Source organism: Bicyclus anynana, chromosome 14, assembly GCF_947172395.1.
Source record: "Bicyclus anynana chromosome 14, ilBicAnyn1.1, whole genome shotgun sequence".
Lineage (NCBI taxonomy): Eukaryota > Metazoa > Arthropoda > Insecta > Lepidoptera > Nymphalidae > Bicyclus > Bicyclus anynana.
Window position 1 is genome coordinate 15,049,333 of NC_069096.1, and position 20,569 is coordinate 15,069,901.

The window sequence follows — 20,569 nt, forward strand, 5'->3', positions numbered from 1 at the left end:
ATCACTATGTCATATTTGGCCCAACCATGAAAAATAATCCAGCTCAGCATTGTGCTGAATGTACCAAGCAAATATTGGACGTACAGCTCTGATTTTCAGCTGATTACCTTGTACCAGGTGTTATTAGCTAGCCACTGATGCAGCAGACGCGAAACACAAAAAAAACTTACGTTTTTTTTAATGTGACATACATTCCCACCAATTAGTCGGAAAAGGCTTCGTTTGGAGTGAGTACGACAATAGTCCAGGGCAGCGATCGAACCACCACCTCTCGGTGATAAGCCCGGTCTCTTTACCATTGAGTTGAGGCGTATGCTTATACTCGTAACATTATACTAAAGTCACACGTGCACTGTTTACAGACAAACAACTAGAAATAAAACACATGTCATTCCCTACCTATATTTTTTTTTTCTTTACAAGTTAGCCCTAGACTACAGTCTCACCTAATGGTAAGTGATCTAAGATGGAAGTGGGCTAACTTGTTAGAAGTAGGATGAAAATTCACACTCCTTTCGGTTTCTACACGACATCGTACCGGAATGCTAAATAGCTTGGCGGTCTAAACTAGCCATGGCCGGAGCTTCCCACCAGCCAGACCTGGACCAATTCAAAGAAAAGAAAGAAATAAAATATTCAGATTTAAAAGTTACAGGCAATACCTTACCCTATAGACAGCATGCCTGGCTGTAAAAAATAAAGGATGTACAGCTCAGCATATGCCGTGCACTACGTACAAGTATAATACACGGCCTGATTTTCAGCTGAGACCCTTGTGACGCCACAGCTAATATAAAGAAACATAAACAAATTCAAATTAATTAAAATAAAATAATAAATTATTAATTAATGAGGTTTTCTTGAGGAAGGAATGAGGAAGAAACCCTCAATAAGACCAGCCGGGGATCGAACCCAGGAACTCCGTATTCTAAATCCACGGCGCATATTACTGCGCCACCGAGGCCGTCAACAATTATGTATAATGTTATTCGAGACATTAAGTACGATTAAATCTAATTGTTCTAAGCTAATAAGCCAATTTATTGTAATTAATTTAAGAACAAGTTAATTACTAGGTATGAAATAACTAGCTATTTATCCCCTTATTTTTAATCGAGTATGGCTTTAGTATAGCATTCTTTGTAAGTCGGGTTAAAAAGTGACGTAGCATTAAAAAGGATCATTTACCTAGGTGGCAGTAAAAGTTGGTGGCAAACTTTTTTTGCTCGGCCCAATCCAAGTTTCGAGCAGCCACTTGCGTCTCCTCAGAGTCTGTGAGGGTGCTAATGGCCGTATAGTTTTGCTGGCGCGGCGTATCATCGATTATCTCTAGTGATACTGAGCGATGCTTAATGTGAGTCCCCTTGGGTAATCGATCAATTACAGTAAGGTATTGTAACATTTCTATTTATTACAATTCAATTATTAATAGAAGAAAGGAGATGGTCCTAAAGTGTATGGAGCCCAGGATCAGTTATTGTACCCTGGCGGAAATAAATATTCATTATCTCCCAAGAAATGCAACACTATTATGGGTAATAATGGCGGATTGATGACGTTTTCAATGCAGTAGTCGATTTGACGTTTGCTGTCAATTGTCATGTCATAGTTGCTTTAGGGGCGCCATCTTGTTTTAATCGAAACCTTGGGTTTTAATTTTATTTATTTATTTTAATGTAGTTTAATAAAATCCTTGTATTTTTTAAATTTTAATGACATAGTGGACCTAGAGTGGATCTGAAATGGGCAATTTCTTTTGCTTTTAACTACTTGCATTTATACGTATATGATTATTATATTCCAAAATTCAAATGTATTCATTAATTACAAGATACACGTACAAAAGATGTTAACATTTTAAACCAGTGTATCAACTGCCATTGTTATAAAGCGGAAGAGCAGAACAAAAATTAAAGTGTAGCCTAGTCAATGATGTTAGTTTCATGTATGAAACATTTCATACTGCTATTAATAATTATTATTTATAGAACAAAACTAAAGAATAGGTATGCAAATAAATAATTTGTAAATCTAAGATAGAGAACGGCTGAATACATCTGAACGTTTTTTTTATTGTGTTCACTCTTATATAGGAGAGGATTAAAAATAAATAGTATTAAGATAAATGAAAAGAAACTGTTGAAAAACTCGTAGGAATATTCGCATAGGCATAGTCACTCAAACACATTGTATAAAAACTAGTATGGATGTAGGTTTTATATATAATAGTTTCAGGAAAGCTTTATGGGATATTCTAAACGTTTGTTTCACTCTGATACTGGATCATTATCAAATATTGACTCCACAGTTTTCAGTTGCAGAGTCAGTCTTTTGGCATTGTTGTATGTGTAATGTATGTCCAATACATTGCCGAGTCAGCATCTCCTGAGAATGTTTCAGTATTGGAAAATGGGAAAATAAATTTGTAGTTCGTTGTAAATTCAATTTCTTTATTTGCTGAATACTGCGAGGTCGCTGACCATTCAGTTGTAGTGAAATCTTGACTAATAATATATTAGTAGCAGTTGTGTTTGTTTGTTTTAAATCTTTATAAGTGAAAAAAACGTGAAATGGAAAGGCAAGAGGCAATTCTCCGTAAATAAAGGAGATAATTTCGTCGTTTTGTAATTAATATTTTTACGAAAATAGGTTCAGTAAAAGAAGTTTAGTTTAAAAGCCAAAATAGCACAGCACAATAAATAAAATAAAACTTACTAGCCAAATTGGCTTGGCACCGCCTTCAAACCAATCAGTAGACAGGTCATAGCCACAATGTTATTTATCGCTTGTAACCATGCTATCTGTATTTTATAAAGTCCAGACTTCCAGACTTATTTTTGTATTGTTGGGTTTATTTGAAACAATCATCATGTACAAACAATTTTTGGTATTAAATGTGATATAATTGAAATACAATACATACAAAGTACTCAGAGTTTTGGTTGTACGGCGAGTAATCGAAAAATCTCCCCAGATCTCCCGAGAGACGCTTAGAGGCCCATTTATTAGCGATCAATCAGTCAACGCCGTTCTTTGGATCACAATGGAACGGATTTTATTAACTTCGCCCAATGTCGGCCTATTGAGGTACCGAACTACCTAGTTCCAAGCATTATACACGAGTTAAAATGCTATTAGAGCTTATTATAGCACTAGCGGAAGCTCGTGTTTTTGTATAATATGTTTTTGGAACGAAGTTCTTTTAGGGATGATTTATATAGACCGGGCCGTGTCGTAAATATGGTCCGGGCGGGGCACAGATTTGAAACGTTACAGAATACATATTATGTACAAGTACGTTACATACATTTTGTATGAAGCAGTTTCTGTCTTACAGTTTGTTACCTATGAGACTACATTTTTATTGGCGAAACAGTCATTTATAAGCAGAATTCATAACTAGTCCAGTTCAGTGCAATAGGAGAATTTAAAGTTAAGCTTTTCTATGCAAAATTCACCTTTCTCGGCTCATTTGCATTTGTAAGACGTTTTTTTCCGACGTATTAACTGTTACAATTTTATTTATTTTAAGGAGCAGGTACGTCATACGGGGATTTATTCTGTAGAATGCATGCATTGCAGTGCGGAGTAGAAGAATATAGAAGACGTGAGTTGCTCTTGTTCCTTGCTTGCCCTTCCAGATGTATGCAATGGATTTTCTCTCTCATAAATAAAATACCATACGTTCTTTCAGTAACAAAAAATATTTTTCAAAAGAATCCCAATTTTCTCGCGCGTAACACAATATATAAAACAAAAATGGCTGGCTTATGTTCAAGTTTGCGCTGGGCTCCCTTGTTTTGTTTCACCAGACAACGCTACAATAGACTGAGCTAAGATAACGGCATCAGGCCCATTGTTAACGGAGTTACCCCGGTTATCCTTGATTGATTGCAAATAAAGAGGTTTACGGGATTCGGGAGCGGTCGAGAGGATAATCGATTATCCATCGTGTAATCGATTACATGTAGTATAATTAATCGATTACCCAACTTGTTGTCGATTACCATGCCATCGCGTAGCCGATTACATGTTGTAAAATTAATCTGATGGCCATAGTCAAAACTCTGAAACTATGATAGGGTAAACTATTTATAGTATTCTGCTATTTATGATGCTATTGTAGTACCCTTACTACTCATAGACCTCTAATTCAATATGTTGGGAATTTATTTGTTTTACGGTAGCTATTTCCATATCCTTTATGATGTAATAACTTGTATGTATTATCGCTAAAGTTCTAATACCATTATATCTATACTAATATTATAAAGCTGAAGAATTTGTGTGTTTGATTGATCGCGCTAATCTCAGGAACTACTGGTCCGATTTAAAAAATTCTTTCAGTGTTAGATAGCCCATTTATCGAGGAAGGCTATAATCTATATATTGTCCCCGTACTCTTACGGGAACGAGAACTACGCGGGTGAAACCGCGCGGCGTCAGCTAGTCTGTAATAAACAGAGTAGAAAGCCCACCTAATGGTAAATGGAAATGATAGGAAAATGAAAAAATCTTTATTTTTTTTAGTAAATTTATCCCTTGTAAGTTTTTTAAGCCGTGATAGCCCAGTTGATATGACCTCTGCCTCCGATTCCGGAGGGTGTGGGTTCGAATCCGGTCCGAGGCATGCATCTCCAACTTTTCAGTTGTGTGCATTTTAAGAAATTAAATATCACGTGTCTCAATCGGTGAAGGAAAACATCGTGAGGAAACCTGCATACCAGAGAATTATCTTAATTCTCTGTGTGTGTGAAGTCTGCCAATCCGCATTGGGCCAGCGTGGTGGACTATTGGCCTAACCCCTCTTATTCTGAGAAGAGACTCGAGCTCAGCAGTGAGCCGAATATGGGTTGATGACGACGAAGTTTTCTAAGACTTATTAAATCGATGCTGAAGAGTCAATATTACGTATAACTTGATGAAACAGTAGTCCAAGTTGACGTACCAAGATCAGTTATAAAGTCAATATCACGTACAAATAATATTATGAAACGAGGGACAGTATTTTAACAAGAAACAATAATAAATAGCACAAAGCTACTAGAACAAGGTAAGAACAGACATGTTTGTTTTTGTTTTGATTTTAACTGGAATTCATGTTGGTAAACGATCTACTTTTTGAATGTTGACTGTAAACTAGTGTCTGACCGAAAGTTCGGTTTCGGTTTCGGCCGAATTTCGGCCAAAACTCAAGTTTTGGCGGCAGTTTCAGTTTGGGCTAAAATAGGCCGAAACTTTTGCCGAAACTGAAACTGATTTCGGAAGTAGTGTGCCGTTCGGATAGATAGCTATGTATGTAGCAAGCACAACAAAACTTAGTTAGAGCGTTATCGTCCGACGCGAAAATTAAGGTTATGTTTTGATGGAACTGATTTTTTTAATTAACTGATTTTTTTTATAAATACCTACAAAGCAAATTATTAATTAATAAGATTTCAAAATACCAATACTTAGTAATTAATGAAACAATAACAATTAGTGATTTGATTATTGATAACTGATAAACATTTTGCTATGAGAACTTCATTTAAAAATAATAAAAATATAATTAATATTTTCTTATATTATCTATACTTATAACAAATCTGTAGAAAGGTTAACTCTGAATATTTCCAAAATAACTATCAGCGGGTGATCGATACTGATGCTAAAAATGCAATCAGTAAAATTTCTGTCTGTATGTTCGTTACAGAAACAAAAACTACTCGACGGATTTTAACAAAACTTGGTACAATTATTTTTCATACTCGTGGGCAGGTTATATACTTTTCATCACGCTACAATCAATAGGAGCAGAGCAGTGAAGGAAAATGTTGGGAAAACGGGAGAAGTTACTCCATTTTTACAGCGATACTACTGTAAGGTCTGGATTAAAGAGAGCCTAAGAGCGGACGAAGTCACGGGCGTCCGCTACATACATGATTAGAACAAACTTAATATACTGTGGTTCCATTTATGTCCTAATTATAGTAGAATAATAGGTAAAATGCACCAAACTTCAGTATTTTAAGGAATTTTATGCTTCATCACGTGAGTTTCGGTTTCGGTTTCGGCCGAAAATGCAGCCACGGCCGAATATTTGGTTTCGGTTTCGGCCAGAGAACCAGTTTCGGTCGGACTATAAACGAGTCTAAACGCATTTGACTTTAATTCACAGGGTTAGTTGGTACCATGGTGCAAACTTTATAGGCACTTTATCAATGGTAGCTGACATTCAGCTTTTATAAACTTATGGAGGTCCTCCTCTAACTTTTCAGTTCGTGCATTTTAAGAAATTAAATATCACATGTCTCAAACGGTGAAGGCAAAACATCATGGGGAAACCTGCATACCTGAGAATATTCTACGTGTGTGAAGTCTGCCAATCCGCATTTGGCCAGCGTGGTTGACTACCTAGCCTAACCCCTCTCAGTCTGAGCGGAGACTCTAGCTCAACAGTTAGCCGAATTTTGATTGATAATGATGCTTAGAGTAGAAGAAGGTAGAAGGTTTTACCATTCCATAGTTTATCATGTGTAATGGATATTAATAAAACGAAAACATTTTAGTTGTATAAAAAATATAAATTTATTACGAAATCTGCAATAGGGATGATGACAGTTTTTTAAATTGTATATAAATTAAAAGTATACTAATAGTAAAGCAATTTTGTAAAAGGAACAGGGTATCTGCGATCATTACTTTCGAAGCTACAGGGATTTAAAGGGTCAGATTTGCGGCGCTGCCGCGGGTCCCTGAAAAACGCCCCATACAAAATGGCTTCAAATAATGACGTCATAGGCAATGTAGTGATCGTTAGATTTGTATGCGCGTTCAAACAAAATTACTAATATCTTTGTTATTTGTGCGTTTATGCTTATAGTTTATATATTAAAAAATGTCACATTTAATGTAAGGAAGCTAAAACTGTATGAATTTTCATCTAATTACGATAAAATATTTTTAATAGATTTTGAAATTTTATAATCTCATTTATTTTGCAAATATCCAGACAATCTTTGCTTTTTATGTATAAATTAGTTAACATTGACCCTATTTACCCGACTGTATCATAAAAATCAATATATTCAAACCTAGTCATCATCCCCATTCTATATCAAAAAATAGCACCCAAAATCTTACTGTTTCTATGGTGTTCGTGACGTCAGTAATATTTATTAGGGAAGTGTTCCTTTCAAGATAAAAGGCGAGCCTTATATCCGATACCGCTCGGAAATCTTCAACATTGCGTGGAATTAGGGTTATCAAGGCCCATGGGCTGATTAATGGGTTTCTTTATCAAAGATTAATTACATCCTCGCGGGGGTTGTGATTCTTGACGGATTCCAGCTTATTCTTCTGACGTAGTCGTGCGGGTTAGGGGAAAATCCATAGTCTAAAATTGTATAGCCTATATTCTAAATATAGGGTATACAATTTTAGAAGCCAAAAGGAAGATAAGTAATTTAATTAATTTTGGATTTATGTAATTTATGTAATTTTGGAAGTCCATGTATTTATGCGTGTCCGTGGTATAGTGTTCCGCAGTTCTACGTCAACAATGGCGACTGAGAATGATTGTTTTTCATTGATTAATCTTTTAAATTTTAAGAAGTGATATTTTTTCTTTTAATTTCATTATACTTCTGTATAATGGGCGCGACCATGGCTCTACCTTCACTATTTTTGTGCCTATGCATTTCTCGACTTTTTTACATTTTCTCATTACGTCTTTTTTAGGCAGCTTTTTACGTAGTCGGTTCATTATACTTCTGTATAATGGGCGCGACCATGGCTCTATCTTCACTATTTTGGTGCCTATGCATTTCTCGACTTCTATCTGATACATTTTCTCATTTCGTCCTTTTATACAGCTTTTTAGGTAGTCGGGTTATAGTTATTAATTTTTATTTTTATTCACGTTGTTATTATACTCCGTGCCTCGAAGGGAAATTTACTTAAAAGAAAAAAAGCTCAGAAAATATTTCACGAACCCAGGGCCTCCTGACCTAAGCGACACAAACTAATGACTGTATCTACGTAGCAGATCCAGTCGCAAGTCGTTTAAATAAGCCAATAATGATGATTATACTCATAGCTTGAGCTATTCATGCATTCTAAGCCGACGGCAGAAGTTAATAATTAATTTATAATATCTCTGCTTACAGGGAATAGCCTGCGGATACGTAATCTCCTGAACATCACGCCGTTCGTGGAAGCTCCCATTACTGCTTAATGAGTAAAAGCTCACTTCAGCGTTAATGGAAGCATAGATATTATAACAACCGCTGTTTTGTGAAAATTATAGAGATCGCTGAAGTTATATGACCACCTTTTCATATCAAATTTCTTTTTTACCTATTTAAAACATGTATTTGCGTAAATACTCAATTAATATAAAGCAGGTAGGTGTGAGTAAAAGACGTGATAGCCCTGTGGATATGACCTCTGCCTCGGATTCCGGAGGGTGGAGGTTCGAATCCGGTCTGGAGCATGCACCTCCAACTTTTCAGTTGTGTGCATTTAAAGAAATTAAATATCACGTGTCTAAAACGGTGAAGGAAAACATCCTGAGGAAACCTGCATACCAGAGAATTTTCTTAATTATATGCGTGTGTGAAGTCTGCTAACCCCTCTCATTGTGATAGGAAACTCGACCTCAGCCGAATATGGGATGGTAGTGATGATGATGAGGTATGAGTAGTGTTGTTTGAATAAAGAGATTATTACTGTTTGTGAATTAAAGACTCAGTCTGAAACTTTCATGTGATATAACGTTTTGCAAAGCGCAACTAGTTCATGACTAAGGACCCCTTATGGGTTCGAAACTCGTCGGGCATACTCCGACGTTGTGTCTCGTGAGTTTTAACCGTGTTTTAACATAAATTAATTCATATTTTGATTGACTCATATTAATTTATGATACTCACGATAGTTTGGATTCTTAATAGTAGTTTGTGAAATTATTACTTTCTTTCCTACACTCATTACTAACTTTTTCAACTCAATGTTTTCCATCTTACGTTATGATGGAAATGTTCTAGTAACTATACTAAAGCCTTTCTTGGTGAGTACCGTTTATCGACAAAAAAAATAAAAATAAGGGTATAAATCACTAGTCATTTTACACCTAATAATAATTATTAACTTTTTTAAAATTTGATTAATAATCTATAACAATTAGATATGGTTAATATATTTGATATATTATTTTATAAGCTATACTTAATTTAAAATAAATAAGTTATGAAATGATATACGTTTTCTACCTTCATTTTTAATTTATTCGTTGGTAAACAGATCAAGAAAGGCTGTAGTATAGTATAGTATACTAGTAACTTATAAAAAAGTAGAAATAATATGAAACATTTCTCAGACATTTCCATAAAATTACGTCGAGTTAAACCTCGTCCGTTACTCAAAATCAGCGCCAAAAGCTGAAAATCAGCGCCGTGTGTTATGCTTGTATGTAGTGCACGGCATAAGCTGAGCTGTACACCCTTTCTTTTTAAGGGTTACAGACAGACATGCTGTCATAAGGATAGGGTACTGACTGTCTGTAACTTTTAGATTTGAATAAATTTATTTTCTTTTTTCTTTCAAAAATACAAAATTCAAAGTCAAGCCATTTCTGAGTAATTAAATGATTTAAGCAATGATGTACGACGTATCAAACAATCCACTTATACGTAATCTCGTGAATTTTACGTCGTTCGTGCAAGCAATCCATTACCGGTTGATGAAATTAAGCTCACATTAGTTCTAATGGAGGTGTAGATGCTAAACTTGTGTGATAATAATTTAATTATTATTAAGTGAATGTTACGGTGTGCTTAATTAAGTCAAGACTTTACAGCACCTGTGGAAATAAGTTGCCTAAGTCGCGGTCTATCGTTACTTAAAAGTACGTACGTATTTTGTTAATAAGTAACTCATGTCTTAACGTTACACGTTTTAAATAAATAATTTGTATCTTACTGATCTCAACGGCCTCCGTGGCGCAATGTACAGTGGATTTAATGACGGAGGTCCTGGGTTCAATCCCCGGCTGGGCCGATTGAGGTTTTCTGAATTGGTCCAGGTCTAGCCTGTGGGAGGCTTCGGCCGTGGCTAGTTACCACCCTACCGACAAAGACGTACCGCCAAGCGATTTAGCGTTCCGGTACAATGTCGTGTAGAAACCGAAAGGAGTGTGGATTTTAATCCTCCTCCTAACAAGTTAGCCCGCTTCCATCTTAGATTACATCATCACTTACCATCAGGTGAGATTGTAGTCAAGGACTAACTTGTAAAGAATAAAAAAAAAAGATAATAATTAATAATTTAATTATTATTAAGTGAATGTTACGGTGTGCTTCATTAAGTCAAGACTTTACAGCACCTGTGGAAATAAGTTGCCTAAGTCGCGGTCTAGCGTTACTTAAAAGTACGTACGTATTTTGTTAATAAGTAACTCATGTATTAACGTTACACGTTTTAAATAAATAATTTGTATCTTACTGATCTCAACGGCCTCCGTGGCGCAGTGGTATGCGCGGTGGATTTAATGACGGAGGTCTTGGGTTCGATCCCCGGCTGGGCCGATTGAGGTTTTCCGAATTGTTCCAGGTCTAGCCTGTGGGAGGCTTCGGCCGTGGCTAGTTACCACCCTACCGACAAAGACGTACCGCCAAGCGATTTAGCGTTCCGGTACGATGTTATGTAGAAACCGAAAGGGGTGTGGATTTTCATCCTCCTCCTAACAAGTTAGCCCGCTTCCATCTTAGATTACATCATCACTTACCATCAGGTGAGATTGTAGTCAAGGGCTAACTTGTAAAGAATGAAAAAAAAAAAACTTTAACGTGGTTACACGTTGAATTGGATAAAATAATTTGTGTGTTAATAAAAAATACAAATGGTATTTTTTATTAAATTTTTATTTTAGAGATGTTTAGAAAAAGTAAGTTTATTTATAACTAGCCGACGCCGCGCGGTTTCACGCGCGTGGTTCCCGTTCCCGTAGGAATACGGGGATAATATATAGCCTTCCTCGATAATAGGCTATCTAACACTGAAATATTTTTTCAAATCGGACTTGTAGTTCCTGAGATTAGCGCGTTCAATCAAACAAATAACAAACTCTTCAGCTTTATAATATTAGTATAAATAGTAGTAGTACTAGTTTACCTATAACTAGCGATTTTGCATGTGAGAATTTTTATTTTTCACAAATCTCTCAGAAACTACAAGTATTTCCGAAATGTTGTCGTAAAAAATATTGTCATAAGGATCATCCATCATCATCATCAACATCATATTGGCCGATGGACGTCCACTGCTGGACATAGGCCGTTTGTACTTCCAAACATCACGATACAGGGGCCAAGTGCATCCAGCGAATCCCTGCGACTCGCTTGATGTCGTCAGTCCATCTGGTGGGGGTCGACCAACACTTTCTAGTGCAGGGTCGCCATTCCAGCACTTTGGAACCCCAACGTCCATCGGCTCTTCGAACTATGTGCCCCGCCCATTGCCACTTCAGCTTCACAACTCGTTGAGCTATGTCGGTGACTTTGGTTCTTCTGCGGATCTCCTCATTCCTGATTCGATCACGCAGAGATGACATTGGATCTCTGGATGACTTCAGTACCATGCTCAATAACCTTAGCAGGATCATTGATCTCTATTCGAAATTTCTGTTAAAATAGTAGAGGAGTGAAAGAGTAACAAACATACACACACACAAACTTTCGCCTTTTTATATAGGCGTGATAATTAACTTTATTCGATCACATACGGGCCCCTTAGTTATAAGCTTGTTCACATAACGTGGCGTAATTAAATGTAACAATTATTATCTAAGTAGTATGTAGAGCGTGCAAGCAACCATTATTCCTTAATGAATTTAAACATTCATTAGCTTTTAGCAACTCCAAGCTTTGAGAAAGTGCAGATGCTGTACTATGTGAGAATTAAAGCTACATAATAAGTTTGTGTGTGAGAGAGATGCATGAAATAATATTACATTAGACACATATTTATCTCTATCTTACAGGGTCGTGATATGACCCAGCCAGTGGATATGACCTCTGCCTCCGATTCCGGAGGGTTTGGGTTCGAATCCGGTCCGGGGCATGCACCACAAACTTTTCAGTTGTGTGCATTTTAATAAATTAAATATAACGATGAAGGAAAAACATCCTGAGGAAACCTGTATACCAGAGAATTTACTTAATTCTCTGCGTATATGAAGTCTGCCAATCCGCATTGGGCCAGCGGGGTGAACTATTGGCCTAACCCTTCTTATTCTGAGAGGAGACTCGAGCTAAGCATTGAGCCGCATATTATTTGGGTTGATAATAATAATATACAGGGTGTCCCGTAAATATTACGCTATTTTGTAAATATAACACTTAAGTAATTTTTCAGCACATGATAAGACTAAACTGCACTGAAGGTAGGTAGGGATTTGTGTATTTTGTACAAAAACCAATATAACTTAAAAGCCGTAAATTTTCAGCTTACTTTTGTATATTGCGTTATTTTAATAGGCCTTGATGTTAGCTGTCACCCTGTAAGGTATGTCGTAATATTCACGGGACATCCTGTATATAACTGCTTCGTATATAGCCCAGTGGTTAGTTAAATGTCTTCGGATCACTAGGTGCTGGGTTCACGAATGCAATTTTCCTCTTCAAACTCCCATCTACACTAATATTTTAAAACTGAAGAGTTTGTTTGTTTGATTGATTGATTGAACGCGCTAATCTCAGGAACTACTGGTCTGATTTGAAAAAATCTTTTAGTGTTAGATAGCCCATTCATCGAGGAAGGCTATTATTATCCCCGTATTCGGAAAAGACGGTACGGGTACCACGCGGGTAAAACTGCGTGGCGTCAGCTAGTCACACTAATATTATAAAGGCAAAAGTTTGTGTGCAAGTATGTAAGTGTGTAAGTAAGTTTGTTCCTCTTTTACGCTGCAGTTACTGAAGCGATTTGGCTGAAATTTGGAATGGAAATACATTTTACTCTAGATTAACACATAGGCTACTTTTCATCCCGGAAAAATCCATGGTTCCCGCGGGATTTGTGAAAAACTGAATTCCACGCGAACGAAGTCGCGGGCGTCCGCTAGTACTTTATAATTTACGCAAAATAACGCCTACTTCTATCGAAACTATTAAATATAAGAAAGAAAAAAGAAATAAATAAGATGTCAGTATTCTTCTCTACAATTATCTTCTGAATATGTCATATCAAGAAAATATCCTGAACATAGATTCCAGGATGAGTTAAGTGCTTTATGTTTTTTATATGTTAGTTTATAACACATTTGCTCGTAAAGTATCTGTTATTTCAACAATTTCAATATTGTAATGTATCTCATTACGTACATGTGCCGTAATGAAAAGTAAAATGCACATGTGCTGTAATATAATATAAAACCTTTATCATCCGCCTAAAAACAAACGGTACTTTTTAAATCTTAGCAAAAAGTCTTTATGTAAGAAAAGTTCTCAAGATTTTATGAATAAAATTAATTTTGTGAGATAAAATACAATAAATAAACATTTAATTCTTTAATTTCATTGTTGTCATTTGTCAAAATTATTAAATTTTGACAAATGGCAACCATTTATCTGTTACAGAAACACAAAAATAATACTTTACTTTATAAGTAATACTGGCTGTTTTTTGGTTAAAAAAGACGCTGGTGCTCGCACTTCGCTTTTTGTAAAAATGACAATCGTGTCAAAATGTCATCAAATAAAAAACAGGCATAGATGCAAATTAATTTCAGAAAGTGTGTTAACGCGAAAATGTGTTATAAAAGATCATATGACATACGTGAGCTTGGATAATTACAGCCTCTGTTTCTTTATTGCAATATCGCCTCTGCTGTAATTATTAACTTACCGCACTTATATCATAATGTCCTATTATTTCAATAAGTAATTAATGCTTGGTTCTATTAACATGCATATTTATTCGCTGACGTTCATTTCTTGCATTTGTTTTATTTCAGTAGAAAAGACTGAAATTTACTCGTAGGTAACCCGTTCATGTGGTTTTTTAGTCCTAATGTTTATTTGAGTACGTTAAATTACTCGTATGTATTTGTATCCGTAAAACTCGTGAATTTTTAAAAGGTACCCCGATTTACCGTACCGTACCTCTGGTACATTTATATATTACCTACATTTATATATGTTTTAAAATTAATAAAAAAAGCGATACCAACTTGTAGACAAGACCATCTAATTGATTTAATTATTTTGTTTTTGAAGCAAACAGCGATTTTACTTCAAAGTGAGGAAAACGCCGTATTAAATACCAAGGGATTAAGATTTAATCTAACAGCAAAGCAAAAGCTTTCTATGGTGTTGGTTGAAGATTTTCTTTAAGACCATTTATTAAGACGACATCGACGAAACATTTACATTTGACTCAATAATCCACTTAAAGGTAATCTCGTTAGTAAGGTTGTATTTAATCAGTTTATTATTTATCTTATGGAAAATAGTTATAGTTGATTACTATAATCATCAATAGTAATCAATTTTCAGTTTTTATTAAATGAAAAAGATCAGGCTATAACGGTCTTGTTCTATAAGAAAAATTATCTTTGACAAAGTACTCAATCATTAATCACTTTAATCGGTCGATCATATTTAACAGAATTGGGTAGCACCGACTCATTTTTCTTGTTATAATTTGTTATACTCTTGTTTAAGCACTAGAGCCTGTCATAGTCACACATACCTCATTGAATTAAGACTGTAACTTTGTCAACTTATGCTCAAACCTTTAGTAATTACGATAGCTGATTAAAGATGACCATTTCGAGGCTTCTGATCCAGAAAAGTTAAACGTAATGGTTTCATATTTTCTACGGAAAATGAGAAATCATGACGCCTCCAGTCACTAAACCGTTAGCTTCGGACAACCTTTCGCGAAGACCCTTTTCTTAAAAAAAAACTTTAATGGTGTTTTTTGAAGGGTTGCCCAAGTGACTGGGGACTGAAGACATGATATTCTGTAGAAAATATAAAAAAAAAATACATATTTGAATATTGAAAATCTGTATCCTTGAGCTATCTTCTAGCACAACCACGGCCCAAGCTCTATTTTTGGGTACCGTAGAAATATGGTATTTTTTTAGAAGCTTAAGTTGTCAAAATTTCAGCCTTCATAAAATTCGAAATTCATTTATTTCAAATAGGCTTAGTTTAAAGCGCTTTTTAAACGTTAAGATTAACTATTTGTAAAGAATCCCGTACCGGTCCGGAATGAAGATTCTGCTGAGAAGAACCGACAAGAAACTCAACAATTACTCTTTTCAAATAAATCATACAATATTATAACCATTTACAATGTCAACATAATCAAAATTTATTTTAGTTTTACTTCCTGTGTAAATCTAGATGCTGATCCAACGGCCTTCAAGCATCTTTATCATTAAGGAACTCATCAATTGAGTAGTAACCGCGACTAAGTAAATGTTTTTTTAACACATTGCTTAAACTTATGCATTGGCAGGTACGTTACTGTCTTGGGGATCTTGTCGTAAAAGAGCCCAATCACCCAATCTTTCGAAAGATTTTTTTTACTCTTTGAAGACGTGCGGTTAAAATAACGTAGGCCCGTATCTAGTAAGACGAAGGGTGTTTAGATCTCCTTTTCGTTTGTACATAAAATGAGGTATTCTATGGGAGGTCTGGCGAGCGTAGGCTCTTGTTCTATAATTGTGAATTGTTATATTTTCGTTTCATTCTGTTGACCTTTAGAATAACATTACAAATTACAATTATAACGAAAGCGTGCTTATCTGTCTGTTAATTGAGTAATTAACATTTGAGCATTTTAATAGAGAGGCAGTTTTGTTACTACAATTTTATCGTTAACAAGAATTTACTGAAAAATTATAACAAGGGCATTACTTAAGATTGTGTTTTATTTTAAGGTAAATTCTATGATTTTTTTATAATTTTTTCAATGAGCTAAGGTATTTATTTTGTACTTTGCTTTATACTTATGGTTTTTAACTAGTTCTACTAATTATTACATTTTTAAATACATCGTTAAAATTTGTTAAGTAGTGCTTATTACGTAAGATACCGCAAACCAAAAAAAAATTTGTATAAACTATTAAATTACCCATTTTTTATCGAGGTTCTGAATTCAAACAGTAGGTATAGTATAATAATTATAATATTATGTTTGTATGCTCGCGATTTTCTTTAAAACGATCAATTGTTATAGAAAAAATCGCGGACTCAAATAAAAAATTTGAATAATTCTTTTCCTTACCCACGCACGAAAACCCACGACTTACTTACAATTATAATTGTGGTATAAATATAAATTATAGAACATCAGACACCTACATGAAATTTCACCGCACTTTACCAATTGATTACTTAATCATCGGATTTTCTAATATTAAATCTAATAAAAAAAAAACAACTAACCTGGCCGCTACTTGCTCAGTGCCGTATCGGGTCCTTATTAATCATATCGTCATCACCATTCTCTCGCATACCGATACCATAATGTCCATATCTATCCAGCATCATTGAAATACCACATATGTCCACGAAACACAACACTTAAATTACACAAAAAAGTTTTTACTATAAAATTATAAAAATGTTTTTATATTATTCAAAAATAGAACGAACGCGATCGAAATAAAAATTAAATAGAATACGCGTTCTAAGATTCGAATTTCGAATCGTGTGCGTACATCGGACGCGAGGGTAAAGGCGTACTCCCGTCGCGTCGGGCTGAGTATGACTGAGGGGTGAGATAGTGCTTGAAGCGCGCGCAAAACTGTTGATTTCGCTTCGCAGCCACCGGAGTTGGTGCGAAAAATTGGATTCCGGGATCTTTGTGCATTGTTCCTCTGAATGTTTGCTTTTGACGCACAAGGAGTTGTTTTATGCTACTGTGATATAATGGCTAATTACGTGCAGTGGCATACCATTGTCGATGAGTAGCTTTGTGATATGGTTTGAGGTTTTATATTGAGTAGATTAAGAAAAAAGTGTTTTGTGGATATATTAGTAGCAAAGATCAATATCTAACTAATATCATAATTGCGAAATTATGGATGATTGTACTTTTGAAGTACAATCTGCAGCTGCATTGGGCACTTTTGATAGGAGAAAATCTCGTGCGTTTGCGTCACCAACATGCTGTGCTGTGCGTCTTAGACAATTTTTGGATGGGTGAAATCTTGTGCGTTCGCGTAGCAGGAGGTAGTTTATAGTTAGTATACGTCTGTTAAGAACCGATTTTGCGACAGGGCCGAATTGAAGAGGTCTGAGGCCGGATGAAGTTGCGGGCGTCCGCTAGTATCAAATAAAATGGCAGTCGAAAGGATAAAAAGTTTGGGAGTGTCTGAAATTGTACTAAATATAAAAACTCTCTGGCGTACGGAAAATATTCAGTTAATAAGGAGCATTCTTCTGGCATCCTACGTTTAAACGGAAAACGTCTAAAACCCGGGTTTTAATTTTCAAAAAGCTTTCTTTGTTTTTATTAGACGGGGATTATATCATCGCAGAGTGCGCGCCTCGTTTGCTCAACCCTAGAAAATCCTTATAAGGCTGTAGTTTCCTTACTACACTTATAATTTTGACGATTGCAATTTTTTTTTATTTTAGGACAAGTTTGCCCTTGCCGTCTCACTTGATGTTAAGTGACAATGCAATCTAAGGCGAGAGCGGGCATATTTGGAAAAGGTACAAGTTTATTCTACCCATACCTCTAACGATTTCTGCGTAGCATCGTACTGGAACGCTAAATCGTTCGGCGGTACGCTTTGCCGGTAAATAAATTAACTACTATCTAGCCACGGCCGATGTCTACCACCTGAGCCATGAAAATAATAAAATCTACTGACCCGAGCTGGGAATCGAATCCAGGACCTCTTGAGAACCGCAGCAACATAAACTGCGCCAGAAAATCTTTGGATCGTCATAATTATATTATGTTTTATGTCACTTTACTCATTTAAAGACCAGGTGTTCTACTATAAAGAAGAGGAATAAAGATCCTACAATGCTGTTGCAATGCGAGTCAAGGTTTTGAAGCAGGAATAGCATATTTATTTATTTTCTTTACAAGCCCTTGACTAAAAACTTACGTGATGGTAAGTGATGATGCAATGAAAACGTTCTTAGGATGATAATCACACCCCTTTCGATTTCTGCACGACATCGTACTGAAACGGTAAATCGCTTGGCGGTACGTCTTTGTCGGTAGGGTGCTAACTAGCCACGGCTAGCAAGTCTCCCATCAGCTAGACTTTTTTTTTAACGTGGGGAAATCCTCATGGATATCTTCTCGCCACGGGGAGGCAAGAAGGTTATGTCGGAGTTCAACCGACTAAAACCCCACGGTTTTCCGACTCGCCACCTGATGACTAAGCCACGGGAATATCCCATCAGCTAGACCTGGGCCAATTTAGAAAACACGGAGGCCGTCAAATATTACTGGTATTCCTCTCGCACCCACTTCTACGACTATATAATATTAACATCTTGTCAAAAACATGTAGTAACGAAAGAACATCATTCCGTTTGTACAGCGTTTGTTCTATCTCATTTCACCGGTTTAGTTTCAACTAAGTGTTGTTCCAGGATTAATTAACTTTTCAGTATAGTTAATAACTAAAACGAGTTTCGCTTGGATAACTCATTGTTCAGTTCTGTTTAATGGAATACAGAGATATTATGCTATTGCGTAATCGTTTTGGGATACTTGGGATTGTCTCATCTTAATTTATAACGGAAAACGATTTAGGTTCAATTTTGAGCGTTTATATTTTGTCAAGTGTATCATTTTATTTTATTTAAACTAAAGATTAAAGTTTGTTTTAATATATTGTTATTGAATTTTTTTTTAATTAGTATTAATTTCATAAAAAATTCATAAATATTGTGTTGTAAGTACCAACACAATATTTATGATTTTTTTTTAATTTAATTATTACATTTTGATAAGCAATACTTTTATTTGTGATATTTAAAATTTAATTTTTATACATACCTTCACAATTAAGTTTGATTTAGTTAATTAATTTCTATTGACTTTTTAATTATTTAGTTATAAATAGTTCTATGCCAGAAATGGTCGAATGCATGATTATATTATCTGTGTATTCTTAACGAATAAATCGATAAATGAATTAATTTGGCTCAAGTTGAGTAGCTTCAGTTATGATTAATTACTTTCCCACAGGCAAGGAGCTCTGCCCAAGCAATTTATAATGTTTATGTATGATGCATGTATGAGCCGTGATAGCCCAGTGGATATGACCTCTGCCTCCGATTCCGTAGGGTGTGGGTTCGAATCCGGTCCGGGAAATGCACTTACAACTTTTCAGTTGTGTGCATTTTAAGAAATTAAATATCACGTGTCTCAAACGGTGAAGGAAAACATCGTGAGGAAACCTGCATACCAGAGAATTGTCTTAATTCTCTTCGTGTGTGAAGTCAGCCAAGGAGGAGACTCGAGCTCAACAGTGAGCCGAATATGGGTTGATAATGATGATGTATGTATGTTATGCTTTTTATACGCGTAGAGTGGTGTTAACCTACTCTTATGTGATAACCTACTCTTATATGTGTTTTTTCTTCCATAAAATTTTCATTTAAGCCTTGAGTTAAGGTGGGTGGTACATACCTTTGCATGTACGTTGAACCCTTGGAAATACCGGGATAAAAAGTAACCCATACGTGATACCATACTAACCAAGGCGTCCCGTCATTGTCCTCTTGCAATAGAAACCACTTCTTGTTTGACTTCGGTTAAAAAGCTAAAAATAACAATCTCTGTGTTATAATAGTGTTGTCTTATTAGCAGCGTTCGATCGGGTCCAGTGACGTCCATTTGTCCGTGAGTATTCTCAAACAAGATGAACAATAGAGGTGATATCAAATCTCCTTGATACATAAATAGACTTAGAGATATAATACACGCATATTAAATTGGTTCTTACTACGAACACTTACTAGTAAGAGTATGCTATTATAAATAACTGTCACGTTGGTCTAGTGGTTAGGCTATGTGATTCGTCATGGGTTAGAATCCTGACTGTCCTTCTTTAAAGGAGATTAATAATAAAAATTATTTATCCAATAAGCCCTATACACAATGTATCTATACCTAATTTATTAGTTACCTTAGCACAAACTTCAGTTTTTTTTAGCTGCATACGACAAAGCTCCAACCAATAAACAAGTGATTTTTCCGTTAATGTGGCGTAAGCCCTTACTTTTATTTAGATAAACAATGAACAAATAATCCGAGCTTTTAACAAGAAATTAAACGACCTCTTTGACGCTGTGAGTAGTGTTGTGGTTCTTAACAGAGGAGTCCTGGGTGTTATTCCCAGCTCGAAATAGTTTAGGATTTTTTTTTTTTTTTAATTAGCTCCGGTCTGGTCTGCTGGTAGACATCGGCCGTGTCTAGTTACTACCCTAACGGCACAGACGTACCACGAAGCCAGTGGCTTGTGCAAAGATTTTAACTAGGGTATGCACTATATGTAAAAATCGTACAAAATAAAAAAATCCTTCCTCAATCTAATGAG

The 20,569-nt window shown here is 35.6% G+C and overlaps 1 protein-coding gene across 1 annotated transcript in view; it reads right to left on the reverse strand.

Moving 5' to 3' along the window:
- LOC112045050 (5-hydroxytryptamine receptor) overlaps positions 1-16,748 on the reverse strand; it is a 100,151-nt gene extending 83,403 nt beyond the window's left edge. Inside the window, exon 1 of the mRNA XM_024081105.2 lies at positions 16,440-16,748. The gene's annotated coding sequence lies outside the window, so the exon portion shown is untranslated. The remainder of the gene's footprint in view (positions 1-16,439) is intronic.
- Positions 16,749-20,569: the final 3,821 nt, after the last annotated feature.